At 40.3% G+C, this 12,472-nt stretch overlaps 1 long non-coding RNA gene across 5 annotated transcripts; it reads right to left on the reverse strand.

Annotated features, from left to right (window-relative positions):
• Positions 1 to 3,750: 3,750 nt before the first annotated feature.
• Positions 3,751 to 11,622, reverse strand: LOC127785652 (uncharacterized). 5 transcript variants are annotated; one of them, XR_008019811.1, is made up of 10 exons: positions 11,501 to 11,622; positions 11,113 to 11,336; positions 10,979 to 11,013; positions 10,665 to 10,832; positions 10,289 to 10,432; positions 9,909 to 9,987; positions 9,694 to 9,778; positions 4,533 to 4,631; positions 4,101 to 4,170; positions 3,751 to 3,999 (listed from the first exon to the last, which is right to left on the reverse strand). It is a non-coding gene; the product is annotated as an uncharacterized LOC127785652 (long non-coding RNA). The 5 variants fall into 5 exon arrangements; XR_008019809.1 differs by having other exon boundaries at positions 11,470 to 11,621; XR_008019808.1 differs by lacking the exon at positions 11,501 to 11,622 and having other exon boundaries at positions 11,113 to 11,420.
• Between the last annotated feature and the right edge of the window lie 850 nt (positions 11,623 to 12,472).

Here is a 12,472-nt window from a genome sequence, read left to right on the forward strand (position 1 = left end):
GCTGACGTACCAACGCAAGGGTGAGCGTGATGAAATTTGGATGGGCCCTGTGATGACCTTTGTGGCTTTTGGATTCACCTAGGCACAAGAGGGGATACCTGACTTGATTATAAAGGAGGAGGTGATCGAAACCTGAAAAGGGTACAATTTGTTAGGGAGGGTTATGCGAAGGGTCCTGTCACAGTCTCCTTCCGGTATGTTATGGTGGTATATCATGCACGGAAACGTGTCGTGCGGCTGTCTTGTGGGTACAGTTGTACACCTCTGATCAGAGTAAAACTATTCGAATAGCCGTGCCCGCGGTTATGGGCGATCAACCAGACTCGCCGTGATTTGTCTCACTCTTAATAATTTGACTTAATGGAACTAGTTTAGTTTAGGTGGTTGGTTGGGCCTGTTGCGATGTGTTGTAGCGTTGTACAGTGATAATTAATATTGCTTAATTAGCTTGAACAATTTACTACTTTCAACTTCTCCTTTTAAATGCTAGCTTTATGCAAATAACCCCTAGCCTCCTTTGGAATTACCTTGCATCATACCTCCTCTTGGTATGACTTGCTGAGTAAAGTGGGTAGTACTCAGTCTTGCTCTATCTTCCTCGCTTCAGAGGCAGAGTACTTTTCGGATGGAGGTTACTCAGAGGATTAGGCTCGTCACTGCCATCAAGGATGCCCGTGGAGTAGAGTCGCCACGCTGCGAGCGTCAAGTTGTCTAGTTTAGCTCGCTTTTAACTCCATCACATATGTAGGACTTTATTACGTTTATAAGACATGGATTTGTGTATCAACTTGTCGTTCGTGTACTCTGGTTGGTCCTGGAAAGGGGTTCTAATACACATTCTGCTTGGAAATTCTGATTTGTGAATTTCTGGGGTGACTTAAGTTTAAACAAAAGCTTAATCAAATTGAACGACGAAGGTCAGAGGAGCTTTCAACAGATAGAGCTACTCATAGACTCTCGCGCTTTTCAAATACTTTACGTACCTACTCTAGATTTTGAAATTTGGTAGCTGCAAAAATCTAAAAATAAATAAGTAGCCAAAAGAAACACCCAGTTTCTATTTATATCCACTAGCTGAATACTCATTAATTGCTTCTCAGAATCTCTAGTTCTCTCAGTAGGAAAAGAAAACTCTTGCTCCACAATCACCTCCTATTGTATGGCTCTACCGCACTAGTGGTTACAATTTTTTTTCATCTCTTGAATGTAAGTTTTCAAATTCATCCACCACTTTGCTTCAGACTTTTTAAGTACTCCCTTCGTCGTTTCATTTTATAAGTCGTTTAATTTTTTTCTAATCAAACTTCTTCAAGTTGATCAAGTTTATAGAAAAATATAGTAATATTTTCAACACAAAACAAACATATTATCAAAATATATTCAATGTTAGATTTAATGAAACTAATTTGTTATTTTATACTCCCTCCATCCACAAAGTTATACCTATTTCACATTTGAGTTTTTCCAAATAAGTTGTTCCTATTTGTAGTCTTTATGCATTCAAAACTTAAATGAAGAGATAAATTAAATGTTTTATTAGAACTCATGGAGTCATCTAAATATTCATTGGTTGCATGCTTACATTCACTCCTTAATTTTGTAACATCCAAGATGACTTAAGTTCTCCTTGGTCATGGTGTCAAAAGTAATATGTGTAACTTTTGTAGATGAAGGGAGTATGTTGCTAAATTTTACTATAAACTTGGTCAAACTAAGATAGTTGACTTAAAAAAAAGGTCAAACGAGTTATAATATGAAACATAGGGAGTAACAAGTGAAAATTCAGATATATATATATATATATATATGGACACACACACATACATATATATCTCTATATATGTCTAGAAAACAAATGATATTTTCTTTATGTGAAAGTGAACAATCGAGTGAATCAAGTGAATCAGGAAAGTCAAAATGTTTTGTCCCATACATTGAATAGCGGCTTGTCGGCATGAAAGAACTAGTGGATATAACCGAACATTCCTCTCTACAATTATAGCACAAGCATCGCTAGATGGAAATTCGCCTAAAAAAAAAACATCGGTACATAGAATGGCTTTAGATCTCTGATGAATTTTGACACAGTCACCTTATATGTCTGTACTCATATAATTTGTATACATCGATGACGCTTCATATGTCCAAAGCAGACAAACTCACTCCATCCATATATGCGTATAATAGAAATTAATTCGATCAGCCCCTATACTTGAGAGATGTATACGACCACTACTTTTATCAGAGACCTGCAACAGCCCAAAAATCAGTCATCTATGCACTATCCTAAGCACAAACTAATGAATACAATCGTATGGCCAGAAAGGCAGAAACAACCAGCCGTTAAGAGAACAACCAATTGATACACATGAGTCGACGTCTACACGGAGGGATGGCAGTGTTTTGGGAGGTTATGCGCCTTCGTTGTCAGGGAAGAGAACAAAAATACATACAAGTTTATTTGGCACACTCGTGACTCACCCCATTCACAGCTTCACGTGCAGCGGTTAGGAACGAGTGAGATGCTACGTGGCGATGAAACTGTTCAACGAGATAATGTTTCCGATGATTATGTAGCGATTGGCTCCGAATTTGTATGCGGTGCTTGCCTAAATGCCTGTCCATTTGACATGTGCCTTTGTTAACCTTATTGAAATTGAAAATTAGTTTGTGCTTTATCGTAGTGAGCATTGCTTATCTAGTAAGTATTTTAAGAACTCCAGTTCAAGTTGTATGCTTCATATGGATACTCGTATTTATGACTAATTATTTTTCAATGGTAAACTCATGATGACTTTATCAATATCAAAATATACCGGTACAGTCTTTCGGAGATAGAGATGCTCCTGGATATACGGTTGCACTACTATAGAAATAATTTTTCTGGACGAGCATCTCAATAGATTGCAGACGGACAATAAGTGTCGGCGTTTGCAAAAATTGACCCCTACTTTCGCATACGGCTATTTAAGAGACCCACAGGTAAAAATCAATTTTCGCATGCGTGCCACTTAACATGTCCGCATGCGAAAATACCCCCATTTTCATATGCGGCCTTCACTACTAGGAAATCGGGCTTATGCAACGGCTAGAATTCGTTGCAATATGCCCAAAATCATTGCAATAGGAGAAAATGCAACGGATTTTTGTCATTAGGACTCGTGGCGCAAAACTCCGTAGCAATAGGGTTTTTACCACTTGATCACTTTGCCGTTGCAAATAACAACTTATTTTGCAACTGAGTGAACCGTGGCAATTAACAAATAATGCAACGGTGGGTTGGTGGTAATAGAACGTATTGCAACGTCTGATGTCGTTGTCGTAGGAACTAGTCGCATCGCAGCAAAGCGTGGTAATAAGTGCTTAATGGCGTTGCAAAACGTGTATTACCACGGACCTCAAATGTGGTAATAGGTCGACCTCTTGCCATGCTCACAATTTTAGTTGCTATAGATAGATCCCACTATTGCCATGCTATGTCTCGTTGCTATAGCTGGACCCTTTATTGCCACTCAAAATATTTGGTTGCTATAAGTGGACACCTCTATTGCCACTAGAATTATTTGGTTGCTATAAGTAGGCACCTCTATTGCCATTAGAATTGTTTGTTTGCTATAGGTGGGCATCGCTATTGGCACAATTATTGTTTGATGGCTATAGGTGGGCACTTCTATTGCCAACCAAACGTCTTCGACGATATAGGTGAACCCCTATATTGCCACGATGATGGCGTAGTTGCTAAAGGCGGGCATCTGTATTGCATCGATAAACAAGTGGGCTAAGCCCATATAGGCCCAACAATCAAACACAATAACAACCCATATAGCACAAAGGTTACAGCCCAATTAGCATCCAACACAACCCAACAAACATCCAATACAACACAAAATTTACAACCCAGTTAACAGCCAAATCCAGCTACATTCCAAATACAATCGCAGCAACCAAAATTTCACCAGATGCCGCGTGACCATGATCTTCGAAGTGAGCTTAGCAGCACTGCATATGCACAAGTTAAAACATCAGTAACTGCCAAGCTGAGCTCCTGCAATCAAAAAGTACCCGGAGAACAAAATCACAGTAGTACACCATGGTAATACCTTAAGTTTTCTATCAGGCAACAATCTTGTTTTGATTTGTAAATCGAAACATCACCCCCAAAAAAGTAACCTGAGAAGGACAAAAGTGATTACTCGGTGATGCCAGAGCAACGAAGATCACAAAGCAGTTATTGCCATGGAATAAAACTATAGCATCCACCATGGAAGATGATTAGTAGCATCAACAAGGAATACAGGACAAGTAATCCAATAATGTAGATTAAGTCAAGCCTACTCTAGAGCATACCATTCCCATTTGAATAGTCTAAAGTATTGGGCTACCTTGGCTAAAAATGACATGAAAATGTATGCCAACTCCCAAAATAAACTTAAGGCTTTGAGTGCACAAGAAGCAGTTATTATAGGTCTAATTTTTTTCGGACTGCAATTCTAGAAAAAAAAAAACCAGTAAACCATAGGGGCATAACATACCTTGTTTCTTCTTGTCTCATCTGCACCATTGACAAGCAATATCATTGTTATATCTCTATTTCTACTCTGTATAGCTAAATGCAACGGTGTCCACCCATCCTGCATGAAACAAAAAAATATAAAAGAAAAAATCGATTTCACTGTGAAGGGTTGAACTGATAAGAAAAAGAAAAATGCACAATAGTACATTACATTATCAACAACATTGAAGGGCCAACATGCCATAAAAATATCTAAAATTGGAGTAGAAATTGTTATGTACTTATGTTGCTAGAGAGAAACCAGATCAATGTGAGAGGCACTAACATCACAATGTTTACTATATTCCTCATTGCAGCCTTGTAATGTGCGGTTAGGTAGCCGACAATGTTAATTAGGAACTATTTATAATAAACATTAATAGCAAGTCGATCATAAAGTTGAATGATTCTTTATCTTGGTTATCTATACTAATATAAAAAGGAGCAGTTGTCCCCCTCCAATCCTACAGACCAAATCACCCGAATCGATCTCTACCGTCCATCTGCGCGCTTGATTTCACCACCACACGATCCATCCATCCACGCCACGCCGAATACTTCGCTCCTCCTCCACCCGCCAAGACATCGCTCCACACGCGAAGACTTCGCTTCTCCTCCTCGCTAGCTCCTCCTCCTCCCCGGATGTTCTGCCGCCGCGCCGCCGCATCCTCGCTGGATATCCTCCCCGCGTGGACTGCCGCTGCCGGAGCCTCTGATTCTTCTTCTTCCCCGCCACCGGAGCCAGTGCTTCTTCCCCGCGTGGACTGCCGCCACATCCCCGCCGCCGGAGCCGGTGCTTCTTCCCCGCCACCGGAGCCGCCGCGGCCGGTTCCAACCTCGGCACCATCCGCCAGCACCGACGACGAGGTCCACCGCCGCGACCGGAGCCGACCTCGGCCCCATCCCCCGCGCGATGACTCCGGGACGTTCCTCCTTCCCTTGATCCGCAACTCCTCACTCCAGCGTGCTCCGTGCCTCCCCGCTGCTGAGACACTCCACCGCGGCCTGCCCCTAACGGAGCTAACTCCGCCGCGCGCTCCTCGCTCCGCTCCTCCCCACCGCCGCCACACACCACCGCGCCCTGCCCTCGCTGGCGCCGTGGATCTGTATGTCATGAAGCCTGTCTCCGCTGCTGCACACAGTCGACTCCCCCGTGAATATGCCTTTCGGCTGGTATCACCATCCCGTCACGGCCCTGTGGTCCTACCTTCCAACGGCACTCTGCCGCGCCTCCAGTGGTGCCGCCGTTGTAAGGGTCATAGTCTGCCCACACCACGCACTCGGTTCTCACGGACGTGTGCCATCCTCTCTTTTGCAGGTGAGAGTGCAGAGTGCAGAGTGCTTCAGCTGAAAGTGAGTCTTCCGATTCCCCTCTTCAGCCCAATAGTCCTCTATGTGGATTATCTGAATCTGAATGTACATCATTTTCTTTCACTATGGCTTGATTTACACTATTTGATCTAGCTATCAGTTCAAGTGGATACAATCCTATTGTTATCCTTTCACCACAATCAATAGTTTTCTGAGAAGTTAATTTCTTTGCATACACTGATGAACTCTGTAGTAGATTCTCTGCAGACTCTTTCTTGCTCAATTAATTATTGCTCACTCTATAGCAGATCAACTCTAGATTTAGACTTATCTGGCCAAGCACTATGGCTAATATGGCATGCCAAGCTTGGAACAGAAAGGTCAAGCAATTTTTCCAACCACGGTGCAGCACGTGGCAATGGCACTAACACTAATTTCTATCATATGTAGGCAGATCCAAGTTGATGCTAGCACAGGCTTTGGTGAATCACTGATGGGTGAGAGACCTGCAGAGTTCCTTGTCCAACAGAGCAATGGCTGAGTTCTTTCAGTTGTGGGATGAAATTCAGATGGTGCAGCTTCAACCAGGAATAGCCACGACTCCATTCGGTGGTAGCTAACAGGTGATGGCCAGTTTTCTTTCTCATGGGCTTACAACCTCTTCTTCATGGCAAAGACCAAATGTTTATATGGTGAACTGCATAATTTTGATTCTTTCTGTTCATGATGATCTGTTGGTTAATCTGGAAAGACGGAACGCTTGGGTATTTGAGCAGAGGTCTAGACCTACAGAGCAATTATTTGGAGACATCAAGGAGATCACGATTTGGAAGTCGGCTAGCATTTTTTATCCTGCAGTGATTATTTATTAGTGTTGGTTGTTTATTGTGGTATGAGGTTTTGCCTCATACCTTTGTTCGATAGCATAGTACTTTGTACTTTGTTTCTCCCTAAATCTTAATGAATTTGGTGGGCCTAATCCTTTGGCCAACCTGGCAAATCATTTCAGTAGTAAAAAAATGTGTTTTCCTGGTCAGATTGATATATATATATATATATATATATATATATATATATATGATGTCTACTAGGCTAAAACTCTTGGCTTGGAGAAACTTTGTTGCATACTGTAGCAGGAGCTGCAGCGGATTGAAAATTGATGGTATCAAAGGTTCTTAATAATACAAGCAATAAGTTGTCAAAGAATCATTGTTTGATTTTGTAGTACCAAAATTCCAATCACACTTAGTGGCTAATCTTTTTTATTTTGACTAAACTAATGCCACATGTTAGCAGCAGTAGCAGAATTTTTTTATTTTGGTTTCAGGTTTTAGAACTAATGTTATTTGTTGCTCCAAATAATCCACCGATATTGTCAGGTGGGAGCTATTTGACTTATGTGGCTAGAAGTATTCAATTCAATCATCTGCTTGCCTCGGCCTACTTCAATAGACAACGGAGGATGCTCTACATCATAATCGTATGCAAAGACAGGTAATACACACCATATTTCCCTTCATTTGCAAAGTCGTAATAAACTGAATAAGAACAGATACCACATTCATATTTTTCTGATAGATCTCAAATCCATATATTGCTAATGGTCTACTTCTCAAATTGGTTTTTACACCTCAATGCTTGTTCTGTATTCCGTTTGTCACATATTTTATCAATCAATTGCAGTTCTTTGAAATTGGATCATGACTTCCAACTTGCAGCAGCTAATTACATTGTATCACACGTTCATTACAAGATACTCAAAGCAAAAACGGCAATATATTGCTTAGTTGCTTGCACTTGCAATGAGTAAGAGCATAGAGGTTCTGGACTTACAATCTGAGGTTAGGATCATGTTCCATATATTTTTACATTGAACACTATTGCATGAATTGCACTATTTGTAGATGTTCTATAGTTAATCAACTATGTTACCTTAAATATACATGGTGTGTTCTAGATTCTGAAATGTTTAGCAAACTTAGTCAACATGTAGATTAACTATCACAATTTATGTCACTTTTTCATATCCAGCGAACTTTATCTAACTTTTCTTTTTAGGTTACAAAAAATGCAGGAAAAATGTTTAGACTGTCGAAGCAAATCCATCAGGAGGACACCATGGCATCTGATGTTGTCTACTATGCATTAAAGAGATTACTGGTTGTTTTTATTCCTTCTTTTTGGTTGAGATAATTTACGTTAATATAATGTTTTCATAGAAGTGAGCTAATCTTGATTTGTTTGGTTAACACGGGTTATGTGTTGAACGTGTGATCCAATAGTATGGCTTTGTCATGTTCTCTTATCAGCTAATTGTAAGTCCTTAGCAGCTGGAATGCTGAATCATGACTAACAAGTGAAAAGGATCAGTGATAGTTTTATGCTGGTGCAGACATGCAATGCCAAATAAAACATGGATAATTCCTTCTTGTTTGTGCATAATTAATTGTTTGTGCAGGCTTCTTAGCACTCAGTAATTTATCTTTTCGAAGTTTCTATAGTTGTTGCTCATATACAAGGGATAATTTTGTTGCTCAGTCTCACAAGGACAGCTCACTACCTATCCATCTAAAATCTGATTACACATTTGCCCATTAAATTCTACTATGCACAACAAGAAGCCACGAATTCTACTATGCACAAAAAGAAGCCACGATTGTGCTCTTAATTCAAATCTGAATTTGTTAGGACATATTATTGACGTATAACCACATAAATAAATCCGAAGTATATATAATATTTTTGTTTCCCCATTTCAAGGTCTATATGATTTTACTTATTTGGTTTTGGTCCGCATACTGGTAGTATGCCTGAGAGTGGTTATGTTGATGACTGTTAAGAGAATGACAAGTCAATATCTTGCTTTGATACCTTTTTTTTTTGCATTTTTGATTTAGCTAAAAATAACTATGTACTCGGGTGATATATTTTATCAAAAACGTGCATTGCAAGTGCACGATTACTAGTAATCTGAAATTCCGAACTGTGATCTTCTCCCAAACAATATGCTTACATGTTCATTTTCATTTGGCGCTATGCTGCTGCAGCAGTTCAGCAAAAATAGAAAGCCTTGGCAAATAGCAATTTCAGAATCACTGCATAATAGCCAATAGCAGTCATCTGATCATGCACATGACACATGACTGGATAAGCACATATGATTTATTTTGTGATCATGGATTATTTCATTAAAGTAATCATAAAACAACTGTTTCTAACACATGACTGGAAATTGAGTACAACTTAAGCTTAATTTTTGCACCCATTAAGCACTACATCCAGCTCAGGACCAGTCAGGACACAATGTACCCAATAAAACTCAAATAATGACATGACACAACCAAATGACAGGAAAAAATGGAAGAATATTTGACTCATAAAACTAATCAGGTTCCATGTCACTTTTTTATCCGTTTACAGGATACTCATTTCAATTTATCTGTTTCAGATCAGTCACAGATCAAGCATAAAAATGTATTTACTTTGCTGGATTCAAGGGCCATTGGAGCATTTCCTAAAACAAGATATGTGCAAGTGCAACTCGATCTATCAATTAACCTGACAAAAAGAACTGAAAAGGTTACTTGGGATATTTAAAGAACAACATAAGCAAGAAATTCAAAGCCTAATTATATCATTATATATAAGGCAGATATTGCTTTAAAACATAACAAATATCAGAACATTGCAGCTTGCAACTCTATGTAGCCAAATCACTGTAATGTGAAAGCGTATTAACTAAACTAGATGATACCCCGTGCGTTGCAGCGGACATGGCATGACAAACTTCTCAATTTGCAATATGTGTAATAGTTGTCGGTGAAAGGTACCTGGCTACTGGAGCTAGAGAACCATATCTGAATTCTGAAATACTTAGCACGGTTGGCGAATATTCCTAATAAAAGAACAAATGGCCTGCAAAAATGTGCAATGAAAATGTTATGATGAAAATATCACCGAAAAGATATCCTCTATACTATTATTATTTATCGGCTGACAAAATCAAGTTGCACACATCTACATAATGGAGTAGTTGTCAGCATACCTTAGCTAGCATATCAAGTTTCCAGAGTGAAGATGTCCAAAGTCTCAAATATATCCAGTTTTATAAGTTCTTGCTTCATCTGCAACAAAAAGGATAGGTGAAACCTCATCATGATCACAAGCTAAAACTCATCTGAGATTGTCGCTGCAAGATAAATTATCAAGATCCATAGGAACAAAAATCAAACAATTCTCCCCAAATACCAAATGCCTAATTTGGGGAAATAGATTCCAAAAGCTCAGATTTAGAGGGAAACCTTGCACTTGAGTACTTGTGCCCAGTAACAATAATAGATCTAAACTATTAGAGAGATCGACAGTACAAAGATAAAATTTAAGTGTACTAATCACTTACCTTGCAGTGTTTTTTTATTTAATTACCTTGCAGCAGTTGATACAAAACTGGGATCATCAGGACTCGGGATGCCTTGTGCAAGTTACAATTTTTGAAGCAAAAATCAGAGGCGCTGAGCACTACCATTACTGGAAGTGCTGCTTCACAACGACAGGAAGTGCACTGTGAACCTGAAGATAAAAACAGCCGGAAGAATCAGAGATGATGGAAAATTCATTAGTTTTTTATAGCACTGAAGCAAAATACAATGTGGTGCCCAAACATTCTGTCAAATGGCAACCATCCATGTGCAGGTTGTACGAAATTAAGGATCGATCAAAGCTATAAACAGTGGATCGTGTAAATAGAAAAGTTTGCTACAGATGATGGGAAGAATCAGATGGGCAACCAAGTAGTACATACTCTTCACGGATACTTTGTGATCATGCACGAGACAGAAGTTGAGCTTTGGTCACACTGAGGTCAGGGCTGCTTCCGGCCGGGATACCGTTAGGACGCCGGCAGCTAGATCGACAAAAACGGTAGTGGTAGAATAGATCAATTGCAATTGATTTCTATTTTGTTCGGTTCCTGTTGCAAAGTTACCGATCACCCCCATAAGAAAATGTGAAGCCCAGACCTGGCTTAGCTGATCTAGAATCAGAATTCTTTGGTGCCTTGCTAAACAAAGAAAGAATCACTCCCTGCTAAACAAGTAAAAATAAAGAAAGAATCACCTTGTTCCTCATCGTATATTCAATTTGACATAATCCTACGAACAAAAGCCATGCCTTCAGTTAATCATTGAACTCATCAATTCAACCAAATGTAATCGTTCAGAGAAAGAGGATAAAAGATCTAGAAAGACTACCTTGGCAATCAGATATCTAGTTGTCAGTTCCAGCAGCCGCCGGCGTCCCGCAAGGCCACAACTCAATTCATGCTGGACGCAGCGCCGACGGGAGTCATTTTGAGGGCCTTAGGAGCAGAGGCTAAAAGGAATCGGAGGCCGTCGAACCGCGTCGTGAACTTCTTCTCCTCCACATGCTGCTCCCCCGCCGCCGCGCGTGCCGCGTCCCTTGACAACGACGAACCCTGACGAGCCAAAGGAGAAAAGGGTATCAGAGGAGATCGAGGAAGAGGAGAGAGAGAGGGGAGGGGAGGAAGAAGGGGATCGCGGCGGGGGGGGGGGGGGGGGGGGGGGGGTGTGGGTGGGTGGGTGGGCAACCTGGTTATGACGGACGAGGAAGGCGTCGCACCTGCCGACGGCGGCGGTCTCCTGCTGCTGCGGCTGATTGGCGACTCCTCTTCCTGCGGCTGCTGCGGGTGGGCAGTGGGAGGGTGGGGCGCGCGGGGAGGGGCGTCGGGAGGGTGGGTGCCGTGCCGCCCGTGGCGGTTTGGAGCGAGAGGGAAGGGGCGGGAATTTTGTGACGGTAAGAGGCGTGGGAGCATTAATCCATCCATGGGTTAATCTAACTCGCGACGTGATCATTGGATAAGAGGATTTGACGGTTAGAAATAGGTGAGTATACTAAAAAGGAAACCGCTATTTTTTATATTAGTATAGTTAGATAGATGATTCTGGATTGTCTATTTATACAACTTTGTTATTAATAATTGTTTCATTTGAAATCATTTACTATCTGAAACATTATTTGAATTAAAAGGAGGGAAGCAAAATAGAGTTCTCGGCGATGGAGGAGCAAAAGGGTTGGGCCTGCAGCCCGAAGAGGGAGGAGGAGGGAGAGAGAGGTTGCGGGCTGAGGGAGGGAGAGAGTAATGCTTGGGCTGAAAAAGGCCCAACGACAGAGAGATGAATTTTAATTTGTTTTTTATTTATTTTAATAGGTTAAATAAATTTTGTGGTATTAAAATTTGTTATTGAGCTCCAAAAATTTAAGAAAAATTTCAGAGAATAATTTAGACCACGTAGAATATTAAAAAATATCTCCGGCCATGATTTTTAAAGGAAAATTTTAGTTTCATCATTAATTCACTTGATTAAATTGCTTTAACTTTTAATATATTTTTCTAGAAATGCATTATATAAATCTATGATGTTTGCTTTGTTCCCCTTATGACAAATTAATATTTGTCACGTTGTCCCATTGAAATACTTTATGACGATTTCTAGTTGGTATTAATAACGAACACCTTTTTTTCGTCACTAAGCCACCCCATCTTATACTAATTGTCATAAAATGGAATGTGCTAATGATGAATAGCACCGT

This window comes from Oryza glaberrima, chromosome 10 (genome assembly GCF_000147395.1).
Source record: "Oryza glaberrima chromosome 10, OglaRS2, whole genome shotgun sequence".
Taxonomy (NCBI): domain Eukaryota; kingdom Viridiplantae; phylum Streptophyta; class Magnoliopsida; order Poales; family Poaceae; genus Oryza; species Oryza glaberrima.